The sequence below is a fragment of the Macaca mulatta genome, chromosome X, assembly GCF_049350105.2.
Source record: "Macaca mulatta isolate MMU2019108-1 chromosome X, T2T-MMU8v2.0, whole genome shotgun sequence".
In the NCBI taxonomy this organism is placed as follows: domain Eukaryota; kingdom Metazoa; phylum Chordata; class Mammalia; order Primates; family Cercopithecidae; genus Macaca; species Macaca mulatta.
The window spans coordinates 65,943,614-65,969,287 of NC_133426.1; positions in this window are offsets into that span (position 1 = coordinate 65,943,614).

Here is a 25,674-nt window from a genome sequence, read left to right on the forward strand (position 1 = left end):
AATATCCTCCGATAACAAAGAGAAAGAAGCTTTCTGAGAAACTTCTTTGTGTTCTGTGAAATCGTCTCACAGAGTTACAGCTTTCCCCTCAAGAAGCCTTTCGCTGAGACAGTTCTTGTGGAATTGGCAAAGTGATATTTGGAAGCCCATAGAGGGCTATGGTGAAAAAGGAAATATCCTCAGATGAAATCTGGAAAGAAGCTTTCTGAGAAACTGCTTAGTGTTCTGTTAATTCATCTCACAGAGTTACATCTGTATTTCGTGGATCTCTTTGCTAGCCTTATTTCTGTGGAATCTGAGAACAGATATTTCGGATCCCTTAGAAGACTATAGGACCAAAGGAAATATCCTCCGATAACAAAGAGAAAGAAGCTTTCTGAGAAACTTCTTTGTGTTCTGTGTAATCATGTCACAGAGTTACAGCTTTCCCCTCAAGAAGCCCTTCGCTAAGACAGTTCTTGTGGAATTGGCAAAGTGATATTTGGAAGCCCATAGAGGGCTATGGTGAAAAAGGAAATAACCTCAGATGAAATCTGGAAAGAAGCTTTCTGAGAAACTGCTTAGTGTTCTGTTAATTCATCTCACAGAGTTACATCTGTATTTCGTGGATCTCTTTGCTAGCCTTATTTCTGTGGAATCTGAGAACAGATATTTCGGATACCTTGGAAGACTATAGGGCCAAATTAATTATCCTCCGATAACAAAGAGAAAGAAGCTTTCTGAGAAACTTTTTTGTGTACTGTGAAATCATCTCACAGAGTTACAGCTTTCCCCTCAAGAAGCCTTTCGCTAAGACAGTTCTTGTGGAATTGGCAAAGTGATATTTGGAAGCCCATAGAGGGCTATGGTGAAAAAGGAAATATCCTCAGATGAAATCTGGAAAGAAGCTTTCTGAGAAACTGCTTAGTGTTCTGTTAATTCATCTCACAGAGTTACATCTGTATTGCGTGGATCTCTTTGCTAGCCTTATTTCTGTGGAATCTGAGAACAGATATTTCGGATCCCTTTGAAGACTATAGGGCCAAAGGAAATATCCTCCGATAACAAAGAGAAAGAAGCTTTCTGAGAAACTTCTTTGTGTTCTGTGAAATCATCTCACAGAGTTACAGCTTTCCCCTCAAGAAGCCTTTCGCTAAGACAGTTCTTGTGGAATTGGCAAAGTGATATTTGGAAGCCCATAGAGGGTTATGGTGAAAAAGGAAATATCCTCAGATGAAATCTGGAAAGAAACTTTCTGAGAAACTGCTTAGTGTTCTGTTAATTCATCTCACAGAGTTACATCTATATTTCGTGGATCTCTTTGCTAGCCTTATTTCTGTGGAATCTGAGAACAGATATTTCGGATACCTTTGGAGTCTATAGGGCCAAAGGAAACATCCTCCGATAACAAAGAGAAAGAAGATTTCTGAGAAACTTCCTTGTGTTCTGTGAAATCATCTCACAGAGTTACAGCTTTCCCCTCAAGAAGACTTTCGCTAAGACAGTTCTTGTGGAATTGGCAAAGTGATATTTGGAAGCCCATAGAGGGCTATGGTGAAAAAGGAAATATCCTCAGATGAAATCTGGAAAGAAGCTTTCTGAGAAACTGCTTAGTGTTCTGTTAATTCATCTCACAGAGTTACATCTGTATTTCGTGGATCTCTTTGCTAGCCTTATTTCTGTGGAATCTGAGAACAGATATTTCGGATCCCTTTGAAGACCATAGGGCCAAAGGAAATATCCTCTGATAACAAAGAGAAAGAAGCTTTCTGAAAAACTACTTTGTGTTCTGTGAAATCATCTCACAGAGTTACAGCTTTCCCCTCAAGAAGCCTTTCGCTAAGACAGTTCTTGTGGAATTGGCAAAGTGGTATTTTGAAGCCCATAGAGGGCTACGGTGAAAAAGCAAATATCCTCAGATGAAATCTGGAAAGAAGCTTTCTGAGAAACTGCTTAGAGTTCTGTTAATTCATCTCACAGAGTAACATCCGAATTTCTTGGATCTCTTTGGTAGCCTTATTTCTGTGGACGCTGAGAACAGATATGTCGGATCACTTTGAAGCCCATAGGGCCAAAGGAAATATCCTCCGATAACAAAGAGAAAGAAGCTTTCCGAGAAACTTCTTTGTGTTCTGTGAAGTCATCTCACAGAGTTACAGCTTTCCCCTCAAGAAGCCTTTCGCTAAGACAGTTCTTGTGGAATTGGCAAAGTGATATTTGGAAGCCCATAGAGGGCTATGGTGAAAAAGGAAATATCCTCAGATGAAATCTGGAAAGAAGCTTTCTGAGAAACTGCTTAGTGTTCTGTTAATTCATCTCACAGAGTTATATCTGTATGTCGTGGATCTCTTTGCTAGCCTTATTTCTGTGGAATCTGAGAACAGATATTTCGGATCCCTTTGAAGACTATAGGGCCAAAGGAAATATCCTCCGATAACAAAGAGAAAGAAGCTTTCTGAGAAACTTCTTTGTGTTCTGTGAAATCATCTCACAGAGTTACAGCTTTCCCCTCAAGAAGCCTTTCGCTAAGACAGTTCTTGTGGAATTGGCAAAGTGATATTTGGAAGCAAATAGAGGGCTATGGTGTAAAAGGAAATATCCTCAGATGAAATCTGGAAAGAAACTTTCTGAGAAACTGTTTAGTGTTCTGTTAATTCATCTCACAGGGTTACATCTGTATTTAGTGGATCTCTTTGCTAGCCTTATTTCTGTGGAATCTGAGAACAGATATTTCGGATCCCTTTGAAGACTATAGGGCCAAAGGAAATATCCTCCGATAACAAAGAGAAAGAAACTTTCTGAGAAACTTCTTTGTGTTCTGTGAAATCATCTCACACAGTTACAGCTTTCGCCTCAAGAAGCCCTTCGCTAAGACAGTTCTTGTGGAATTGGCAAAGTGATATTTGGAAGCCCATAGAGGGCTATGGTGAAAAAGGAAATATCCTCAGATGAAATCTGGAAAGAAGCTTTCTGAGAAACTGCTTAGTGTTCTGTTAATTCATTTCACAGAGTTACATCTGTATTTCGTGGATCTCTTTGCTAGCCTTATTTCTGTGGAATCTGAGAACAGATATTTCGGATCCCTTTGAAGACTATAGGGCCAAAGGAAATATCCTCCGATAACCAAGAGAAAGAAGCTTTCTGAGAAACTTTTTGTGTTCTGTGTAATCATCTCACAGAGTTACAGCTTTCCCCTCAAGAAGCCCATCGCTAAGACAGTTCTTGTGGAATTGCAAAGTGATATTTGGAAGCCCATAGAGGGCTGTGGTGAAAAAGGAAATATCCTCAGATGAAATCTGGAAAGAAGCTTTCTGAGAAACTGCTTAGTGTTCTGTTAATTCATCTCACAGAGTTACATCTGTATTTCGTGGATCTTTTGCTAGCCTTATTTCTGTGGAATCTGAGAACAGATATTTCGGATCCCTTTGAAGACCATAGGGCCAAAGGAAATATCCTCTGATAACAAAGAGAAAGAAGCTTCCTGAGAAACTTCTTTGGGTTCTGTGAAATCATCTCACAGAGTTACAGCTTTCCCCTCAAGAAGCCTTTCGCTAAGACAGTTCTTGTGGAATTGGCAAAGTGATATTTGGAAGCCCATAGAGGACTATGGTGAAAAAGGAAATATCCTCAGATGAAATCTGGAAAGAAGATTTCTGAGAAACTGCATAGAGTTCTGTTAATTCATCTCACAGAGTAACATCTGAATTTCGTGGATCTCTTTGCTAGCCTTATTTCTGTGGACTCTGAGAACAGATATATCGGATCACTTTGAAGCCCATAGGGCCAAAGGAAATATCCTCCGATAACAAAGAGAAAGAAGCTTTCTGAGAAACTTCTTTGTGTTCTGTGAAATCATCTCACAGAGTTACAGCTTTCCCCTCAAGAAGCCTTTCGCTAAGACAGTTCTTGTGGAATTGGCAAAGTGATATTTGGAAGCCCATAGAGGGCTATGGTGAAAAAGGAAATATCCTCTGACGAAATGTAGAAAGAAGCTTTCTGAGATACTGCTTAGTGTTCTATTAATTCATCTCACAGAGTTACATCTGTATTTCCGGGATCTCTTTGCTAGCCTTATTTCTGTGGAATCTGAGAACAGATATTTCGGATCCCTTTGAGGACTATAGGGCCAAAGGAAATATCCTCCGATAACAAAGAGAAAGAAGCTTTCTGAGAAACTTCTTTGTGTTCTGTGAAATCATCTCACAGAGTTACAGCTTTCCCCTCAAGAAGCCTTTCGCTAAGACAGTTCTTGTGGAATTGGCAAAGTGATATTTGGAAGCCCGTAGAGGGCTATTGTGAAAAAGGAAATATCCTCAGATGAAATCTGGAAAGAAGCTTTCTGAGAAAGTGCTTAGTGTTCTGTTAATTCATCTCAAAGAGTTACATCTGTATTTCGTGGATCTCTTTGCTAGCCTTATATCTGTGGAATCTGAGAACAGATATTTCGGATCCCTTTGAAGACCATAGGGCCAAAGGAAATATCCTCTGATAACAAAGAGAAAGAAGCTTTCTGAGAAACTACTTTGGGTTCTGTGAAATCATCTCACCGAGTTACAGCTTTCCCCTCAAGAAGCCTTTCGCTAAACAGTTCTTGCGGAATTGGCAAAGTGATATTTGGAAGCCCATAGAGGGCTACGGTGAAAAAGGAAATATCCTCAGATGAAATCTGGAAAGAAGCTTTCTGAGAAACTGCTTAGAGTTCTGTTAATTCATCTCACAGAGTAACATCTGAATTTCGTGGATCTCTTTGTTAGCCTTATTTCTGTGGACTCTGAGAACAGATATTTCGGATCACTTTGAAGCCCATAGGGCCAAAGGAAATATCCTCCGATAACAAAGAGAAAGAAGCTTTCTGAGAAACTTCTTTGTGTTCTGTGAAATAATCTCACAGAGTTCCAGCTTTCCCCTCAAGAAGACTTTCGCTAAGACCGTTCTTGTGGAATTGGCAAAGTGATATTTGGAAGCCCATAGAGGGCTATGGTGAAAAAGGAAATATCCTCAGATGAAATCTGGAAAGAAGCTTTCTGAGAAACTGCTTAGTGTTCTGTTAATTCATCTCACAGAGTTACATCTGTATTGCGTGGATCTCTTTGCTAGCCTTATTTCTGTGGAATCTGAGAACAGATATTTCGGATCCCTTGGAAGACTATAGGGCCAAATTAATTATCCTCCGATAACAAAGAGAAAGAAGCTTTCTGAGAAACTTTTTTGTGTTCTGTGAAATCATCTCACAGAGTTACAGCTTTCCCCTCAAGAAGCCTTTCGCTAAGACAGTTCTTGTGGAATTGGCAAAGTGATATTTGGAAGCCCATAGAGGGCTATGGTGAAAAAGGAAATATCCTCAGATGAAATCTGGAAAGAAGCTTTCTGAGAAACTGCTTAGTGTTCTGTTAATTCATCTCACAGAGTTACATCTGTATTGCGTGGATCTCTTTGCTAGCCTTATTTCTGTGGAATCTGAGAACAGATATTTCGGATCCCTTTGAAGACTATAGGGCCAAAGGAAATATCCTCCGATAACAAAGAGAAAGAAGCTTTCTGAGAAACTTCTTTGTGTTCTGTGAAATCATCTCACAGAGTTACAGCTTTCCCCTCAAGAAGACTTTCGCTAAGACAGTTCTTGTGGAATTGGCAAAGTGATATTTGGAAGCCCATAGAGGGTTATGGTGAAAAAGGAAATATCCTCAGATGAAATCTGGAAAGAAACTTTCTGAGAAACTGCTTAGTGTTCTGTTAATTCATCTCACAGAGTTACATCTATATTTCGTGGATCTCTTTGCTAGCCTTATTTCTGTGGAATCTGAGAACAGATATTTCGGATGCCCTTGGAGGCTATAGGGCCAAAGGAAACATCCTCCGATAACAAAGAGAAAGAAGATTTCTGAGAAACTTCCTTGTGTTCTGTGAAATCATCTCACAGAGTTACAGCTTTCCCCTCAAGAAGACTTTCGCTAAGACAGTTCTTGTGGAATTGGCAAAGTGATATTTGGAAGCCCATAGAGGGCTATGGTGAAAAAGGAAATATCCTCAGATGAAATCTGGAAAGAAACTTTCTGAGAAACTGCTTAGAGTTCTGTTAATTCATCTCACAGAGTAACATCCGAATTTCGTGGATCTCTTTGGTAGCCTTATTTCTGTGGACGCTGAGAACAGATATGTCGGATCACTTTGAAGCCCATAGGGCCAAAGGAAATATCCTCCGATAACAAAGAGAAAGAAGCTTTCCGAGAAACTTCTTTGTGTTCTGTGAAGTCATCTCACAGAGTTACAGCTTTCCCCTCAAGAAGCCTTTCGCTAAGACAGTTCTTGTGGAATTGGCAAAGTGATATTTGGAAGCCCATAGAGGTCTATGGTGAAAAAGGAAATATCCTCAGATGAAATCTGGAAAGAAGCTTTCTGAGAAACTGCTTAGTGTTCTGTTAATTCATCTCACAGAGTTATATCTGTATTTCGTGGATCTCTTTGCTAGCCTTATTTCTGTGGAATCTGAGAACAGATATTTCGGATCCCTTTGAAGACTACAGGGCCAAAGGAAATATCCTCCGATAACAAAGAGAAAGAAGCTTTCTGAGAAACTTCTTTGTGTTCTGTGAAATCATCTCACAGAGTTACAGCTTTTCCCTCAAGAAGCCTTTCGCTAAGACAGTTCTTGTGGAACTGGCAAAGTGATATTTGGAAGCCCATAGAGGGCTATGGTGAAAAAGGAAATATCCTCAGATGAAATCTGGAAAGAAACTTTCTGAGAAACTGCTTAGTGTTCTGTTAATTCAACTCACAGAGTTACATCTGTATTTCGTGGATCTCTTTGCTAGCCTTATTTCTGTGGAATCTGAGAACAGATATTTCGGATACCTTTGGAGGCTATAGGGCCAAAGGAAACATCCTCCGATAACAAAGAGAAAGAAGATTTCTGAGAAACTTCCTTGTGTTCTGTGAAATCATCTCACAGAGTTACAGCTTTCCCCTCAAGAAGCCTTTCGCTAAGACAGTTCTTGTGGAATTGGCAAAGTGATATTTGGAAGCAAATAGAGGGCTATGGTGTAAAAGGAAATATCCTCAGATGAAATCTAGAAAGAAACTTTCTGAGAAACTGCTTAGTGTTCTGTTAATTCATCTCACAGGGTTACATCTGTATTTAGTGGATCTCTTTGCTAGCCTTATTTCTGTGGAATCTGAGAGCAGATATTTCGGATCCCTTTGAAGACTATAGGGCCAAAGGAAATATCCTCCGATAACAAAGAGAAAGAAACTTTCTGAGAAACTTCTTTGTGTTCTGTGAAATCATCTCACACAGTTACAGCTTTCGCCTCAAGAAGCCCTTCGCTAAGACAGTTCTTGTGGAATTGGCAAATTGATATTTGGAAGCCCATAGAGGGCTATGGTGAAAAAGGAAATATCCTCAGATGAAATCTGGAAAGAAGCTTTCTGAGAAACTGCTTAGTGTTCTGTTAATTCATTTCACAGAGTTACATCTGTATTTCGTGGATCTCTTTGCTAGCCTTATTTCTGTGGAATCTGAGAACAGATATTTCGGATCCCTTTGAAGACTATAGGGCCAAAGGAAATATCCTCCGATAACAAAGAGAAAGAAGCTTTCTGAGAAACTTCTTTGTGTTCTGTGTAATCATCTCACAGAGTTACAGCTTTCCCCTCAAGAAGCCCATCGCTAAGACAGTTCTTGTGGAATTGCAAAGTGATATTTGGAAGCCCATAGTGGGCTATGGTGAAAAAGGAAATATCCTCAGATGAAATCTGGAAAGAAGCTTTCTGAGAAACTGCTTAGTGTTCTGTTAATTCATCTCACAGAGTTACATCTGTATTTCGTGGATCTTTTGCGAGCCTTATTTCTGTGGAATCTGAGAACAGATATTTCGGATCCCTTTGAAGACCATAGGGCCAAAGGAAATATCCTCTGATAACAAAGAGAAAGAAGCTTCCTGAGAAACTACTTTGGGTTCTGTGAAATCATCTCACAGAGTTACAGCTTTCCCCTCAAGAAGCCTTTCGCTAAGACAGTTCTTGTGGAATTGGCAAAGTGATATTTGGAAGCCCATAGAGGACTATGGTGAAAAAGGAAATATCCTCAGATGAAATCTGGAAAGAAGATTTCTGAGAAACTGCATAGAGTTCTGTTAATTCATCTCACAGAGTAACATCTGAATTTCGTGGATCTCTTTGCTAGCCTTATTTCTGTGGACTCTGAGAACAGATATATCAGATCACTTTGAAGCCCATAGGGCCAAAGGAAATATCCTCCGATAACAAAGAGAAAGAAGTTTTCTGAGAAACTTCTTTGTGTTCTGTGAAATCATCTCACAGAGTTACAGCTTTCCCCTCAAGAAGCCTTTCGCTAAGACAGTTCTTGTGGAATTGGCAAAGTGATATTTGGAAGCCCATAGAGGGCTATGGTGAAAAAGGAAATATCCTCTGACGAAATGTAGAAAGAAGCTTTCTGAGATACTGCTTAGTGTTCTATTAATTCATCTCACAGAGTTACATCTGTATTTCCGGGATCTCTTTGCTAGCCTTATTTCTGTGGAATCTGAGAACAGATATTTCGGATCCCTTAGAAGACTATAGGACCAAAGGAAATATCCTCCAATAACAAAGAGAAAGAAGCTTTCTGAGAAACTTCTTTGTGTTCTGTGTAATCATGTCACAGAGTTACAGCTTTCCCCTCAAGAAGCCCTTCGCTAAGACAGTTCTTGTGGAATTGGGAAAGTGATATTTGGAAGCCCATAGAGGGCTATGGTGAAAAAGGAAATATCCTCAGATGAAATCTGGAAAGAAGCTTTCTGAGAAACTGCTTAGTGTTCTGTTAATTCATCTCACAGTGTTACATCTGTATTTCGTGGATCTTTTGCTAGCCTTATTTCTGTGGAATCTGAGAACAGATATTTCGGATCCCTTGGAAGACCATAGGGCCAAAGGAAATATCCTCTGATAACAAAGAGAAAGAAGCTTTCTGAGAAACTACTTTGGGTTCTGTGAAATCATCTCACCGAGTTACAGCTTTCCCCTCAAGAAGCCTTTCGCTAAACAGTTCTTGTGGAATTGGCAAAGTGATATTTGGAAGCCCATAGAGGGCTACGGTGAAAAAGGAAATATCCTCAGATGAAATCTGGAAAGAAGCTTTCTGAGAAACTGCTTAGAGTTCTGTTAATTCATCTCACAGAGTAACATCTGAATTTCGTGGATCTCTTTGATAGCCTTATTTCTGTGGACTCTGAGAACAGATATTTCGGATCACTTTGAAGCCCATAGGGCCAAAGGAAATATCCTCCGATAACAAAGAGAAAGAAGCTTTCTGAGAAACTTCTTTGTGTTCTGTGAAATAATCTCACAGAGTTCCAGCTTTCCCCTCAAGAAGATTTTCGCTAAGACCGTTCTTGTGGAATTGGCAAAGTGATATTTGGAAGCCCATAGAGGGCTATGGTGAAAAAGGAAATAACCTCAGATGAAATCTGGAAAGAAGCTTTCTGAGAAACTGCTTAGTGTTCTGTTAATTCATCTCACAGAGTTACATCTGTATTGCGTGGATCTCTTTGCTAGCCTTATTTCTGTGGAATCTGAGAACAGATATTTCGGATACCTTGGAAGACTATAGGGCCAAATTAATTATCCTCCGATAACAAAGAGAAAGAAGCTTTCTGAGAAACTTTTTTGTGTACTGTGAAATCATCTCACAGAGTTACAGCTTTCCCCTCAAGAAGCCTTTCGCTAAGACAGTTCTTGTGGAATTGGCAAAGTGATATTTGGAAGCCCATAGAGGGCTATGGTGAAAAAGGAAATATCCTCAGATGAAATCTGGAAAGAAGCTTTCTGAGAAACTGCTTAGTGTTCTGTTAATTCATCTCACAGAGTTACATCTGTATTGCGTGGATCTCTTTGCTAGCCTTATTTCTGTGGAATCTGAGAACAGATATTTCGGATCCCTTTGAAGACTATAGGGCCAAAGGAAATATCCTCCGATAACAAAGAGAAAGAAGCTTTCTGAGAAACTTCTTTGTGTTCTGTGAAATCATCTCACAGAGTTACAGCTTTCCCCTCAAGAAGCCTTTCGCTAAGACAGTTCTTGTGGAATTGGCAAAGTGATATTTGGAAGCCCATAGAGGGTTATGGTGAAAAAGGAAATATCCTCAGATGAAATCTGGAAAGAAACTTTCTGAGAAACTGCTTAGTGTTCTGTTAATTCATCTCACAGAGTTACATCTATATTTCGTGGATCTCTTTGCTAGCCTTATTTCTGTGGAATCTGAGAACAGATATTTCGGATACCTTTGGAGTCTATAGGGCCAAAGGAAACATCCTCCGATAACAAAGAGAAAGAAGATTTCTGAGAAACTTCCTTGTGTTCTGTGAAATCATCTCACAGAGTTACAGCTTTCCCCTCAAGAAGACTTTCGCTAAGACAGTTCTTGTGGAATTGGCAAAGTGATATTTGGAAGCCCATAGAGGGCTATGGTGAAAAAGGAAATATCCTCAGATGAAATCTGGAAAGAAGCTTTCTGAGAAACTGCTTAGTGTTCTGTTAATTCATCTCACAGAGTTACATCTGTATTTCGTGGATCTCTTTGCTAGCCTTATTTCTGTGGAATCTGAGAACAGATATTTCGGATCCCTTTGAAGACCATAGGGCCAAAGGAAATATCCTCTGATAACAAAGAGAAAGAAGCTTTCTGAAAAACTACTTTGTGTTCTGTGAAATCATCTCACAGAGTTACAGCTTTCCCCTCAAGAAGCCTTTCGCTAAGACAGTTCTTGTGGAATTGGCAAAGTGGTATTTTGAAGCCCATAGAGGGCTACGGTGAAAAAGCAAATATCCTCAGATGAAATCTGGAAAGAAGCTTTCTGAGAAACTGCTTAGAGTTCTGTTAATTCATCTCACAGAGTAACATCCGAATTTCTTGGATCTCTTTGGTAGCCTTATTTCTGTGGACGCTGAGAACAGATATGTCGGATCACTTTGAAGCCCATAGGGCCAAAGGAAATATCCTCCGATAACAAAGAGAAAGAAGCTTTCCGAGAAACTTCTTTGTGTTCTGTGAAGTCATCTCACAGAGTTACAGCTTTCCCCTCAAGAAGCCTTTCGCTAAGACAGTTCTTGTGGAATTGGCAAAGTGATATTTGGAAGCCCATAGAGGGCTATGGTGAAAAAGGAAATATCCTCAGATGAAATCTGGAAAGAAGCTTTCTGAGAAACTGCTTAGTGTTCTGTTAATTCATCTCACAGAGTTATATCTGTATGTCGTGGATCTCTTTGCTAGCCTTATTTCTGTGGAATCTGAGAACAGATATTTCGGATCCCTTTGAAGACTATAGGGCCAAAGGAAATATCCTCCGATAACAAAGAGAAAGAAGCTTTCTGAGAAACTTCTTTGTGTTCTGTGAAATCATCTCACAGAGTTACAGCTTTCCCCTCAAGAAGCCTTTCGCTAAGACAGTTCTTGTGGAATTGGCAAAGTGATATTTGGAAGCAAATAGAGGGCTATGGTGTAAAAGGAAATATCCTCAGATGAAATCTGGAAAGAAACTTTCTGAGAAACTGTTTAGTGTTCTGTTAATTCATCTCACAGGGTTACATCTGTATTTAGTGGATCTCTTTGCTAGCCTTATTTCTGTGGAATCTGAGAACAGATATTTCGGATCCCTTTGAAGACTATAGGGCCAAAGGAAATATCCTCCGATAACAAAGAGAAAGAAACTTTCTGAGAAACTTCTTTGTGTTCTGTGAAATCATCTCACACAGTTACAGCTTTCGCCTCAAGAAGCCCTTCGCTAAGACAGTTCTTGTGGAATTGGCAAAGTGATATTTGGAAGCCCATAGAGGGCTATGGTGAAAAAGGAAATATCCTCAGATGAAATCTGGAAAGAAGCTTTCTGAGAAACTGCTTAGTGTTCTGTTAATTCATTTCACAGAGTTACATCTGTATTTCGTGGATCTCTTTGCTAGCCTTATTTCTGTGGAATCTGAGAACAGATATTTCGGATCCCTTTGAAGACTATAGGGCCAAAGGAAATATCCTCCGATAACCAAGAGAAAGAAGCTTTCTGAGAAACTTTTTGTGTTCTGTGTAATCATCTCACAGAGTTACAGCTTTCCCCTCAAGAAGCCCATCGCTAAGACAGTTCTTGTGGAATTGCAAAGTGATATTTGGAAGCCCATAGAGAGCTGTGGTGAAAAAGGAAATATCCTCAGATGAAATCTGGAAAGAAGCTTTCTGAGAAACTGCTTAGTGTTCTGTTAATTCATCTCACAGAGTTACATCTGTATTTCGTGGATCTTTTGCTAGCCTTATTTCTGTGGAATCTGAGAACAGATATTTCGGATCCCTTTGAAGACCATAGGGCCAAAGGAAATATCCTCTGATAACAAAGAGAAAGAAGCTTCCTGAGAAACTTCTTTGGGTTCTGTGAAATCATCTCACAGAGTTACAGCTTTCCCCTCAAGAAGCCTTTCGCTAAGACAGTTCTTGTGGAATTGGCAAAGTGATATTTGGAAGCCCATAGAGGACTATGGTGAAAAAGGAAATATCCTCAGATGAAATCTGGAAAGAAGATTTCTGAGAAACTGCATAGAGTTCTGTTAATTCATCTCACAGAGTAACATCTGAATTTCGTGGATCTCTTTGCTAGCCTTATTTCTGTGGACTCTGAGAACAGATATATCGGATCACTTTGAAGCCCATAGGGCCAAAGGAAATATCCTCCGATAACAAAGAGAAAGAAGCTTTCTGAGAAACTTCTTTGTGTTCTGTGAAATCATCTCACAGAGTTACAGCTTTCCCCTCAAGAAGCCTTTCGCTAAGACAGTTCTTGTGGAATTGGCAAAGTGATATTTGGAAGCCCATAGAGGGCTATGGTGAAAAAGGAAATATCCTCTGACGAAATGTAGAAAGAAGCTTTCTGAGATACTGCTTAGTGTTCTATTAATTCATCTCACAGAGTTACATCTGTATTTCCGGGATCTCTTTGCTAGCCTTATTTCTGTGGAATCTGAGAACAGATATTTCGGATCCCTTTGAGGACTATAGGGCCAAAGGAAATATCCTCCGATAACAAAGAGAAAGAAGCTTTCTGAGAAACTTCTTTGTGTTCTGTGAAATCATCTCACAGAGTTACAGCTTTCCCCTCAAGAAGCCTTTCGCTAAGACAGTTCTTGTGGAATTGGCAAAGTGATATTTGGAAGCCCGTAGAGGGCTATTGTGAAAAAGGAAATATCCTCAGATGAAATCTGGAAAGAAGCTTTCTGAGAAAGTGCTTAGTGTTCTGTTAATTCATCTCAAAGAGTTACATCTGTATTTCGTGGATCTCTTTGCTAGCCTTATTTCTGTGGAATCTGAGAACAGATATTTCGGATCCCTTTGAAGACTATAGGGCCAAAGGAAATATCCTCCGATAACAAAGAGAAAGAAGCTTTCTGAGAAACTTCTTTGTGTTCTGTGAAATCATCTCACAGAGTTACAGCTTTCCCCTCAAGAAGCCTTTCGCTAAGACAGTTCTTGTGGAATTGGCAAAGTGATATTTGGAAGCCCATAGAGGGCTATGGTGAAATAGGAAATATCCTCAGATAAAATCTGGAAAGAAGCTTTCTGAGAAACTGCTTAGAGTTCTGTTAATTCATCTCACAGAGTAACATCTGAATTTCGTGGATCTCTTTGGTAGCCTTATTTCTGTGGACTCTGAGAACAGATATTTCGGATCACTTTGAAGCCCATAGGGCCAAGGGAAATATCCTCCGATAACAAAGAGAAAGAAGCTTTCTGAGAAACTTCTTTGTGTTCTGTGAAATCATCTCCCAGAGTTACAGCTTTCCCCTCAAGAAGCCTTTCGATAAGACAGTTCTTGTGGAATTGGCAAAGTGATATTTGGAAGCCCATAGAGAGCTATGGTGAAAAAGGAAATATCCTCTGACGAAATGTAGAAAGAAGCTTTCTGAGATACTGGTTAGTGTTCTATTAATTCATCTCACAGAGTTACATCTGTATTTCGGGGATCTCTTTGCTAGCCTTATTTCTGTGGAATCTGAGAACAGATATTTCGGATCCCTTTGAAGACTATAGGGCCAAAGGAAATATCCTCCGATAACAAAGAGAAAGAAGCTTTCTGAGAAACTTCTTTGTGTTCTGTGAAATCATCTCAGAGAGTTCCAGCTTTCCCCTCAAGAAGACTTTCGCTATGACCGTTCTTGTGGAATTGGCAAAGTGATATTTGGAAGCCCGTAGAGGGCTATGGTGAAAAAGGAAATATCCTCAGATGAAATCTGGAAAGAAGCTTTCTGAGAAACTGCTTAGTGTTCTGTTAATTCATCTCACAGAGTTACATCTGTATTTCGTGGATCTCTTTGCTAGCCTTATTTCTGTGGAATCTGAGAACAGATATTTCGGATCCCTTTAAAGACTATAGGGCCAAAGGAAATATCCTCCGATAACAAAGAGAAAGAAGCTTTCTGAGAAACTTCTTTGTGTTCTGTGTAATCATCTCACAGAGTTACAGCTTTCCCCTCAAGAAGCCTTTCGCTAAGACAGTTCTTGTGGAATTGGCAAAGTGATATTTGGAAGCCCATAGAGAGTTATGGTGAAAAAGGAAATATCCTCAGATGAAATCTGGAAAGAAGCTTTCTGAGAAACTGCTTAGAGTTCTGTTAATTCATCTCACAGAGTAACATCTGAATTTCGTGGATCTCTTTGGTAGCCTTATTTCTGTGGACTCTGAGAACAGATATTTCGGATCACTTTGAAGCCCATAGGGCCAAAGGAAATATCCTCCGATAACAAAGAGGAAGAAGCTTTCTGAGAAACTTCTTTGTGTTCTGTGAAATCATCTCACAGAGTTACAGCTTTCCCCTCAAGAAGCCTTTCGCTAAGACAGTTCTTGTGGAATTGGCAAAGTGTTGTTTGGAAGCCCATAGAGGGCTATGGTGAAAAAGGAAATATCCTGTGACGAAATGTAGAAAGAAGCTTTCTGAGATACTGCTTAGTGTTCTATTAATTCATCTCACAGAGTTACATCTGTATTTCGTGGATCTTTTTGCTAGCCTTATTTCTGTGGAATCTGAGAACAGATATTTCGGATCCCTTTGAAGACTATAGGGCCAAAGGAAGTATCCTCCGATAACAAAGAGAAAGAAGCTTTCTGAGAAACTTCTTTGTGTTCTGTGAAATCATCTCACAGAGCTCCAGCTTTCCCCTCAAGAAGACTTTCGGTATGACCGTTCTTGTGGAATTGGCAAAGTGATATTTGGAAGCCCATAGAGGGCTATGGTGAAAAAGGAAATATCTTCAGATGAAATCTGGAAAGAAGCGTTCTGAGAAACTGCTTAGTGTTCTGTTAATTCATCTCACAGAGTTACATCTGTACTGCGTGGATCTCTTTGCTAGCCTTATTTCTGTGGTTTCTGAGAACAGATATTTCGGATCCCTTTGAAGACCATAGGGCCAAAGGAAATATCCTCTGATAACAAAGAGAAAGAAGCTTTCTGAGAAACTTGTTTGTGTTCTGTGAAATCATCTCACCGAGTTACAGCTTTCCCCTCAAGAAGCCTTTCGCTAAGACAGTTCTTGTGGAATTGGCAAAGTGATATTTGGAAGCCCATAGAGGGCTATTGTGAAAAAGAAAATATCCTCAGATGAAATCTGGAAAGAAGCTTTCTGAGAAACTGATTAGTGTTCTGTTAATTCATCTCACAGAGTTACATCTGTATTTCGTGGATCTCTTTGCTAGTCTTATTTCTGTGGAATCTGAGAACAGATATTTCGGATCCTTTTGAAGACTATAGGGCCAAAGGAAATATCCTCCGATAACAAAGAGAAAGAAGCTTTCTGAGAAACTTCTTTGTGTTCTGTGAAATCATCTCACAGAGTTACAGCTTTCCCCTCAAGAAGCCTTTCGCTGAGACAGTTCTTGTGGAAGTGGCAAAGTGATATTTGGAAGCCCATAGAGGGCTATGGTGAAAATGGAAATATCCTCTGACGAAATGTAGAAAGAAGCTTTCTGAGATACTGCTTAGTGTTCTATTAATTCAACTCACAGAGTTACATCTGTATTTCGTGGATCTCTTTTCTAGCCTTATTTCTGTGGAATCTGAGAACAGATATTTCGGATCCCTTTGAAGACTATAGGGCCAAAGGAAATATCCTCCGATAACAAAGAGAAAGAAGCTTTCTGAGAAACTTCTTTGTGTTCTGTGAAATCATCTCACAGAGCTCCAGCTTTCCCCTCAAGAAGACTTTCGGTATGACCGTTCTTGTGGAATTGGCAAAGTGATATTTGGAAGCCCATAGAGGGCTATTGTGAAAAAGAAAATATCCTCAGATGAAATCTGGAAAGAAGCTTTCTGAGAAACTGATTAGTGTTCTGTTAATTCATCTCACAGAGTTACATCTGTATTTCGTGGATCTCTTTGCTAGCCTTATTTCTGTGGAATCTGAGAACAGATATTTCGGATCCCTTTGAAGACTATAGGGCCAAAGGAAATATCCTCCGATAACAAAGAGAAAGAAGCTTTCTGAGAAACTTCTTTGTGTTCTGTGAAATCATCTCACAGAGTTACAAATTTCCCCTAAGGAAGCCTTTCGCTGAGACAGTTCTTGTGGAATTGGCAAAGTGATATTTGGAAGCCCATAGAGGGCTATGGTGAAAAAGGAAATATCCTCAGATGAAATCTGGAAAGAAGCTTTCTGAGAAACTGCTTAGTGTTCTGTTAATTCATCTCACAGTGTTACATCTGTATTTCGTGCATCTCTTTGCTAGCCTTATTTCTGTGGAATCTGAGAACAGATATTTCGGATCCCTTTGAAGACTATAGGGCCAAAGGAAATATCCTCCGATAACAAAGAGAAAGAAGCTTTCTGAGAAACTTCTTTGTGTTCTGTGAAATCATCTCACAGAGTTACAGCTTTCTCTAGAAGAAGCCTTTCGCTAAGACAGTTCTTGTGGAATTGGGAAAGTGATATTTGGAAGCCCATAGAGGGCTATGGTGAAAAAGGAAATATCCTCAGATGAAATCTGGAAAGAAGCTTTCTGAGAAACTGCTTAGTGTTCTGTTAATTCATCTCACAGAGTTACATCTGTATTTCGTGGATCTCTTCCTAGCCTTATTTCTGTGGAATCTGAGAACAGATATTTCGGATCCCTTAGAAGACTATAGGACCAAAGGAAATATCCTCCGATAACAAAGAGAAAGAAGCTTTCTGAGAAACTTCTTTGTGTTCTGTGTAATCATGTCACAGAGTTACAGCTTTCCCCTCAAGAAGCCCTTCGCTAAGACAGTTCTTGTGGAATTGGCAAAGTGATATTTGGAAGCCCCTAGAGGGCTATGGTGAAAAAGGAAATATCCTCAGATGAAATCTGGAAAGAAGCTTTCTGAGAAACTGCTTAGTGTTCTGTTAATTCATCTCCCAGAGTTACATCTGTATTTCGTGGATCTTTTGCTAGCCTTATTTCTGTGGAATCTGAGAACAGATATTTCGGATCCCTTTGAAGACCATAGGGCCAAAGGAAATATCCTCTGATAACAAAGAGAAAGAAGCTTTCTGAGAAACTACTTTGGGTTCTGTGAAATCATCTCACCGAGTTACAGCTTTCCCCTCAAGAAGCCTTTCGCTAAACAGTTCTTGTGGAATTGGCAAAGTGATATTTGGAAGCCCATAGAGGGCTACGGTGAAAAAGGAAATATCCTCAGATGAAATCTGGAAAGAAGCTTTCTGAGAAACTGCTTAGAGTTCTGTTAATTCATCTCACAGAGTAACATCTGAATTTCGTGGATCTCTTTGGTAGCCTTATTTCTGTGGACTCTGAGAACAGATATTTCGGATCACTTTGAAGCCCATAGGGCCAAAGGAAATATCCTCCGATAACAAAGAGAAAGAAGCTTTCTGAGAAACTTCTTTGTGTTCTGTGAAATCATCTCACAGAGTTACAGCTTTCCCCTCAAGAAGCCTTTCGCTGAGACAGTTCTTGTGGAATTGGCAAAGTGATATTTGGAATCCCATAGAGGGCTATGGTGAAAAAGGAAATATCCTCAGATGAAATCTGGAAAGAAGCTTCCTGAGAAACTGCTTAGTGTTCTGTTAATTCATCTCACAGAGTTACATCTGTATTTCGTGGATCTCTTTGCTAGCCTTATTTCTGTGGAATCTGAGAACAGATATTTCGGATCCCTTTGAGGACTATAGGGCCAAAGGAAATATCCTCCGATAACAAAGAGAAAGAAGCTTTCTGAGAAACTTCTTTGTGTTCTGTGAAATCATCTCACAGAGTTACAGCTTTCCCCTCAAGAAGCCTTTCGCTAAGACAGTTCTTGTGGAATTGGCAAAGTGATATTTGGAAGACCATAGAGGGCTATGGTGAAATAGGAAATATCCTCAGATGAAATCTGGAAAGAAGCTTTCTGAGAAACTGCTTAGAGTTCTATTAATTCATCTCACAGAGTAACATCTGAATTTCGTGGATCTCTTTGGTAGCCTTATTTCTGTGGACTCTGAGAACAGATATTTCGGATCACTTTGAAGCCCATAGGGCCAAGGGAAATATCCTCCGATAACAAAGAGAAAGAAGCTTTCTGAGAAACTTCTTTGTGTTCTGTGAAATCATCTCCCAGAGTTAGAGCTTTCCCCTCAAGAAGCCTTTCGATAAGACAGTTCTTGTGGAATTGGCAAAGTGATATTTGGAAGCCCATAGAGAGCTATGGTGAAAAAGGAAATATCCTCTGACGAAATGTAGAAAGAAGCTTTCTGAGATACTGGTTAGTGTTCTATTAATTCATCTCACAGAGTTACATCTGTATTTCGGGGATCTCTTTGCTAGCCTTATTTCTGTGGAATCTGAGAACACATATTTCGGATCCCTTTGAAGACTATAGGGCCAAAGGAAATATCCTCCGATAACAAAGAGAAAGAAGCTTTCTGAGAAACTTCTTTGTGTTCTGTGAAATCATCTCAGAGAGTTCCAGCTTTCCCCTCAAGAAGACTTTCGCTATGACCGTTCTTGTGGAATTGGCAAAGTGATATTTGGAAGCCCGTAGAGGGCTATGGTGAAAAAGGAAATATCCTCAGATGAAATCTGGAAAGAAGCTTTCTGAGAAACTGCTTAGTGTTCTGTTAATTCATCTCACAGAGTTACATCTGTATTTCGTGGATCTCTTTGCTAGCCTTATTTCTGTGGAATCTGAGAACAGATATTTCGGATCCCTTTAAAGACTATAGGGCCAAAGGAAATATCCTCCGATAACAAAGAGAAAGAAGCTTTCTGAGAAACTTCTTTGTGTTCTGTGTTATCATCTCACAGAGTTACAGCTTTCCCCTCAAGAAGCCTTTCGCTAAGACAGTTCTTGTGGAATTGGCAAAGTGATATTTGGAAGCCCATAGAGAGATATGGTGAAAAAGGAAATATCCTCAGATGAAATCTGGAAAGAAGCTTTCTGAGAAACTGCTTAGAGTTCTGTTAATTCATCTCACAGAGTAACATCTGAATTTCGTGGATCTCTTTGGTAGCCTTATTTCTGTGGACTCTGAGAACAGATATTTCGGATCACTTTGAAGCCCATAGGGCCAAAGGAAATATCCTCCGATAACAAAGAGGAAGAAGCTTTCTGAGAAACTTCTTAGTGTTCTGTGAAATCATCTCACAGAGTTACAGCTTTACCCTCAAGAAGCCTTTCGCTAAGACAGTTCTTGTGGAATTGGCAAAGTGATGTTTGGAAGCCCATAGAGGGCTATGGTGAAAAAGGAAATATCCTGTGACGAAATGTAGAAAGAAGCTTTCTGAGATACTGCTTAGTGTTCTATTAATTCATCTCACAGAGTTACATCTGTATTTCGTGGATCTCTTTGCTAGCCTTATTTCTGTGGAATCTGAGAACAGATATTTCGGATCCCTTTGAAGACTATAGGGCCAAAGGAAGTATCCTCCGATAACAAACAGAAAGAAGCTTTCTGAGAAACTTCTTTGTGTTCTGTGAAATCATCTCACAGAGCTCCAGCTTTCCCCTCAAGAAGACTTTCGGTATGACCGTTCTTGTGGAATTGGCAAAGTGATATTTGGAAGCCCATAGAGGGCTATGGTGAAAAAGGAAATATCTTCAGATGAAATATGGAAAGAAGCGTTCTGAGAAACTGCTTAGTGTTCTGTTAATTCATCTCACAGAGTTACATCTGTATTGCTTGGATCTCTTTGCTAGCCTTATTTCTGTGGAATCTGAGAACAGATATTTCGGATCCCTTTGAAGACCATAGGGCCAAAGGAAATATCCTCTGATAACAAAGAGAAAGAAGCTTTCTGAGAAACTTGTTTGTGTTCTGTGAAATCATCTCACCGAGTTACAGCTTTCCCCTCAAGAAGCCTTTCGCTAAGACAGTTCTTGTGGAATTGGCAAAGTGATATTTGGAAGCCCATAGAGGGCTATTGTGAAAAAGAAAATATCCTCAGATGAAATCTGGAAAGAAGCTTTCTGAGAAACTGATTAGTGTTCTGTTAATTCATCTCACAGAGTTACATCTGTATTTCGTGGATCTCTTTGCTAGCCTTATTTCTGTGGAATCTGAGAACAGATATTTCGGATCCTTTTGAAGACTATAGGGCCAAAGGAAATATCCTCCGATAACAAAGAGAAAGAAGCTTTCTGAGAAACTTCTTTGTGTTCTGTGAAATCATCTCACAGAGTTACAGCTTTCCCCTCAAGAAGCCTTTCGCTGAGACAGTTCTTGTGGAAGTGGCAAAGTGATATTTGGAAGCCCATAGAGGGCTATGGTGAAAAAGGAAATATCCTCAGATGAAATCTGGAAAGAAGCTTTCTGAGAAACTGCTTAGTGTTCTGTTAATTCATCTCACAGAGTTACATCTGTATTTCATGGATCTCTTTGCTAGCCTTATTTCTGTGGAATCTGAGAACAGATATTTCGGATCCCTTTGAAGACTATAGGGCCAAAGGAAATATCCTCCGATAACAAAGAGAGAAAAACTTTCTGAGAAACTTCTTTGTGATCTGTGAAATCATCTCACAGAGTTACAGCTTTCCCCTCAAGAAGCCTTTCTCTAAGACAGTTCTTGTGGAATTGGCAAAGTGATATTTGGAAGCCCATAGAGGGCTATGGTGAAAAAGGAAATATCCTCAGATGAAATCTTGAAAGAAGCTTGCTGAGAAACTGCTAAGTGTTCTGTTAATTCATCTCACAGAGTTACATCTGTATTTCGTGGATCTCTTTGTTAGCCTTATTTCTGTGGAATCTGAGAACAGATATTTCGGATCCCTTTGAAGACTATAGGGCCAAAGGAAATATCCTCCGAAAAAAAGAGAAAGAAGCTTTCTGAGAAACTTCTTTGTGTTCTGTGAAATCATCTCACAGAGTTACAGCTTTCCCCTCAAGAAGCCTTTCGCTAAGACAGTTTTTGTGGAATTGGCAAAGTGATATTTGGAAGCCCATAGAGGGCTATGGTGAAAAAGGAAATATCCTCTGACGAAATGTAGAAAGAAGCTTTCTGAGATACTGCTTAGTGTTCTATTAATTCAACTCACAGAGTTACATCTGTATTTCGTGGATCTCTTTTCTAGCCTTATTTCTGTGGAATCTGAGAACAGATATTTCGGATCCCTTTGAAGACTATAGGGCCAAAGGAAATATCCTCCGATAACAAAGAGAAAGAAGCTTTCTGAGAAACTGCTTTGTGTTCTGTGAAATCATCTCACAGAGTTACAGCTTTCCCCTCAAGAAGACTTTCGGTATGACCGTTCTTGTGGAATTGGCAAAGTGATATTTGGAAGCCCATAGAGGGCTATTGTGAAAAAGAAAATATCCTCAGATGAAATCTGGAAAGAAGCTTTCTGAGAAACTGATTAATGTTCTGTTAATTCATCTCACAGAGTTACATCTGTATTTCGTGGATCTCTTTGCTAGCCTTATTTCTGTGGAATCTGAGAACAGATATTTCGGATCCCTTTGAAGACTATAGGGCCAAAGGAAATATCCTCCGATAACAAAGAGAAAGAAGCTTTCTGAGAAACTTCTTTGTGTTCTGTGAAATCATCTCACAGAGTTACAACTTTCCCCTAAGGAAGCCTTTCGCTGAGACAGTTCTTGTGGAATTGGCAAAGTGATATTTGGAAGCCCATAGAGGGCTATGGTGAAAAAGGAAATATCCTCAGATGAAATCTGGAAAGAAGCTTTCTGAGAAACTGCTTAGTGTTCTGTTAATTCATCTCACAGAGTTACATCTGTATTTCATGGATCTCTTTGCTAGCCTTATTTCTGTGGAATCTGAGAACAGATATTTCGGATCCCTTTGAAGACTATAGGGCCAAAAGAAATATCCTCCGATAACAAAGAGAGAAAAACTTTCTGAGAAACTTCTTTGTGTTCTGTGAAATCATCTCAAAGAGTTACAGCTTTCCCCTCAAGAAGCCTTTCTCTAAGACAGTTCTTGTGGAATTGGCAAAGTGATATTTGGAAGCCCATAGAGGGCTATGGTGAAAAAGGAAATATCCTCAGACGAAATCTAGAAAGAAGCTTTCTGAGATACTGCTTAGTGTTCTATTAATTCATCTCACAGAGTTACATCTGTATTTCGGGGATCTCTTTGCTAGCCTTATTTCTGTGGAATCTGAGAACAGATATTTCGGATCCCTTTGAAGACTATAGGACCAAAGGAAATATCCTCCGATAACAAAGAGAAAGAAGCTTTCTGAGAAACTTCTTTATGTTCTGTGAAATCATCTCACAGATTTCCAGCTTTCTCCTCAAGAAGTCTTTCGCTAAGACCGTTCTAGTGGAATTGGCAAAGTGATATTTGGAAGCCCATAGAGGACTATGGTGAAAAAGGAAATATCCTCAGATGAAATCTGGAAAGAAGCTTTCTGAGAAACTGCTTAGTGTTCTGTTAATTCATCTCACAGAGGTACATCTGTATTTCGTGGATCTCTTTGCTAGACTTCTTTTTGTGGAATCTGAGAACAGATATTTCGGATCCCTTTGAAGACCATAGGGCCATGGGAAATATCCTCCGATAACAAAGAGAAAGAAGCTTTCTGAGAAACTTCTTTGTGTTCTGTGAAATCATCTCACAGAGTTACAGCTTTCTCTAGAAGAAGCCTTTCGCTAAGACAGTTCTTGTGGAATTGGGAAAGTGATATTTGGAAGCCCATAGAGGGCTATGGTGAAAAAGGAAATATCCTCAGATGAAATCTTGAAAGAAGCTTGCTGAGAAACTGCTAAGTGTTCTGTTAATTCATCTCACAGAGTTACATCTGTATTTCGTGGATCTCTTTGCTAGCCTTATTTCTGTGGAATCTGAGAACAGATATTTCGAATCCCTTTGGAGAGTATAGAGTCAAAGGAAACATCCTCCGATAACAAAGAGAAAGAAGATTTCTGAGAAACTTCCTTGTGTTCTCTGAAATCATCTCACAGAGTTACAGCTTTCCCCTCAAGAAGCCTTTCGCTAAGACAGTTCTTGTGGAATTGGCAAAGTGATATTTGGAAGCCCATAGAGGGCTATGGTGAAAAAGGAAATATCCTCAGAGGAAATATTGAAAGAAGCTTGCTGAGAAACTGCTAAGTGTTCTGTTAATTCATCTCACAGAGTTACATCTGTATTTCGTGGATCTCTTTGCTAGCCTTATTTCTGTGGAATCTGAGAACAGATATTTCGGATCCCTTTGAAGACTATAGGGCCAAAGGAAATATCCTCCGATAACAAAGAGAAGGAAGCTTTCTGAGAAACTTCTTTGTGTTCTGTGAAATCATCTCACAGAGTTACAGCTTTCCCCTCAAGAAGCCCTTCGCTAAGACAGTTCTTGTGGAATTGGCAAAGTGATATTTGGAAGCCCATAGAGGGCTATGGTGAAGAAGAAAATATCCTCAGATGAAATCTGGAAAGAAGCTTTCTGAGAAACTGCTTAGTGTTCTGTTAATTCATCTCACAGAGTTACATCTGTATTTCGTGGATCTTTTGCTAGCCTTGTTTTTGTGGAATCTGAGAACAGATATTTCGGATCCCTTTGAAGACCATAGGGCCAAAGGAAATATCCTCTGATAACAAAGAGAAAGAAGCTTTCTGAGAAACTACTTTGTGTTCTGTGAAATCATCTCACAGAGTTACAGCTTTCCCCTCAAGAAGCCTTTCGCTAAGACAGTTCTTGTGGAATTGGCAAAGTGATATTTGGAAGCCCATAGAGGGCTATGGTGAAAATGGAAATATCCTCAGATGAAATGTGGAAAGAAGCTTTCTGAGAAACTGCTTAGTGTTCTGTTAATTCATCTCACAGAGTTACATGTGTATTTCGTGGATCTCTTTGCTAACCTTATTTCTGTGGAATCTGAGAACAGATATTTCGGATCCCTTTGAAGACCATAGGGCCAAAGGAAATATCCTCCGATAACAAAGAGAAAGAAGCTTTCTGAGAAACTTCTTTGTGTTCTGTGAAATCATCTCACAGAGTTACAGCTTTCCCCTCAAGAAGCCTTTCGCTAAGACAGTTCTTGTGGAATTGGCAAAGTGATATTTGGAAGCCCATAGAGGGCTATGGTGAAAAAGGAAATATCCTCAGACGAAATCTAGAAAGAAGCTTTCTGAGATACAGCTTAGTGTTCTATTAATTCATCTCACAGAGTTACATCTGTATTTCGGGGATCTCTTTGCTAGCCTTATTTCTGTGGAATCTGAGAACAGATATTTCGGATCCCTTTGAAGACTATAGGACCAAAAGAAATATCCTCCGATAACAAAGAGAAAGAAGCTTTCTGAGAAACTTCTTTGTGTTCTGTGAAATCATCTCACAGAGTTCCAGCTTTCTCCTCAAGAAGACTTTCGCTAAGACCTTTCTTGTGGAATTGGCAAAGTGATATTTGGAAGCCCATAGAGGGCTATGGTGAAAAAGGAAATATCCTCAGATGAAATCTGGAAAGAAGCTTTCTGCGAAACTGCTTAATGTTCTGTTAATTCATCTCACAGTGTTACATCTGTATTTCGTGGATCTCTTTGCTAGCCTTATTTCTGTGGAATCTGAGAACAGATATTTCGGATCCCTTTGAAGACCATAGGGCCAAAGGAATTATCCTCCGATAACAAAGAGAAAGAAGCTTTCTGAGAAACTTCTTTGTGTTCTGTGAAATCATCTCACAGAGTTACAGCTTTCTCTAGAGGAAGCCTTTCGCTAAGACACTTCTTGTGGAATTGGGAAAGTGATATTTGGAAGCCCATAGAGGGCTATGGTGAAAAAGGAAATATCCTCAGATGAAATCTGGAAAGAAGCTTTCTGAGAAACTGCTTAGTGTTCTGTTAATTCATCTCACAGAGTTACATCTGTATTTCGTGGATCTCTTTGCTAGACTTCTTTCTGTGGAATCTGAGAACAGATATTTCGGATCCCTTTGAAGACCATAGGGCCAAAGGAAATATCCTCCGATAACAAAGAGAAAGAAGCTTTCTGAGAAACTTCTTTGTGTTCTGTGAAATCATCTCACAGAGCTCCAGCTTTCCCCTCAAGAAGACTTTCGGTATGACCGTTCTTGTGGAATTGGCAAAGTGATATTGGAAGCCCATAGAGGGCTATTGTGAAAAAGAAAATATCCTCAGATGAAATCTGGAAAGAAGCTTTCTGAGAAACTGATTAATGTTCTGTTAATTCATCTCACAGAGTTACATCTGTATTTCGTGGATCTCTTTGCTAGCCTTATTTCTGTGGAATCTGAGAACAGATAT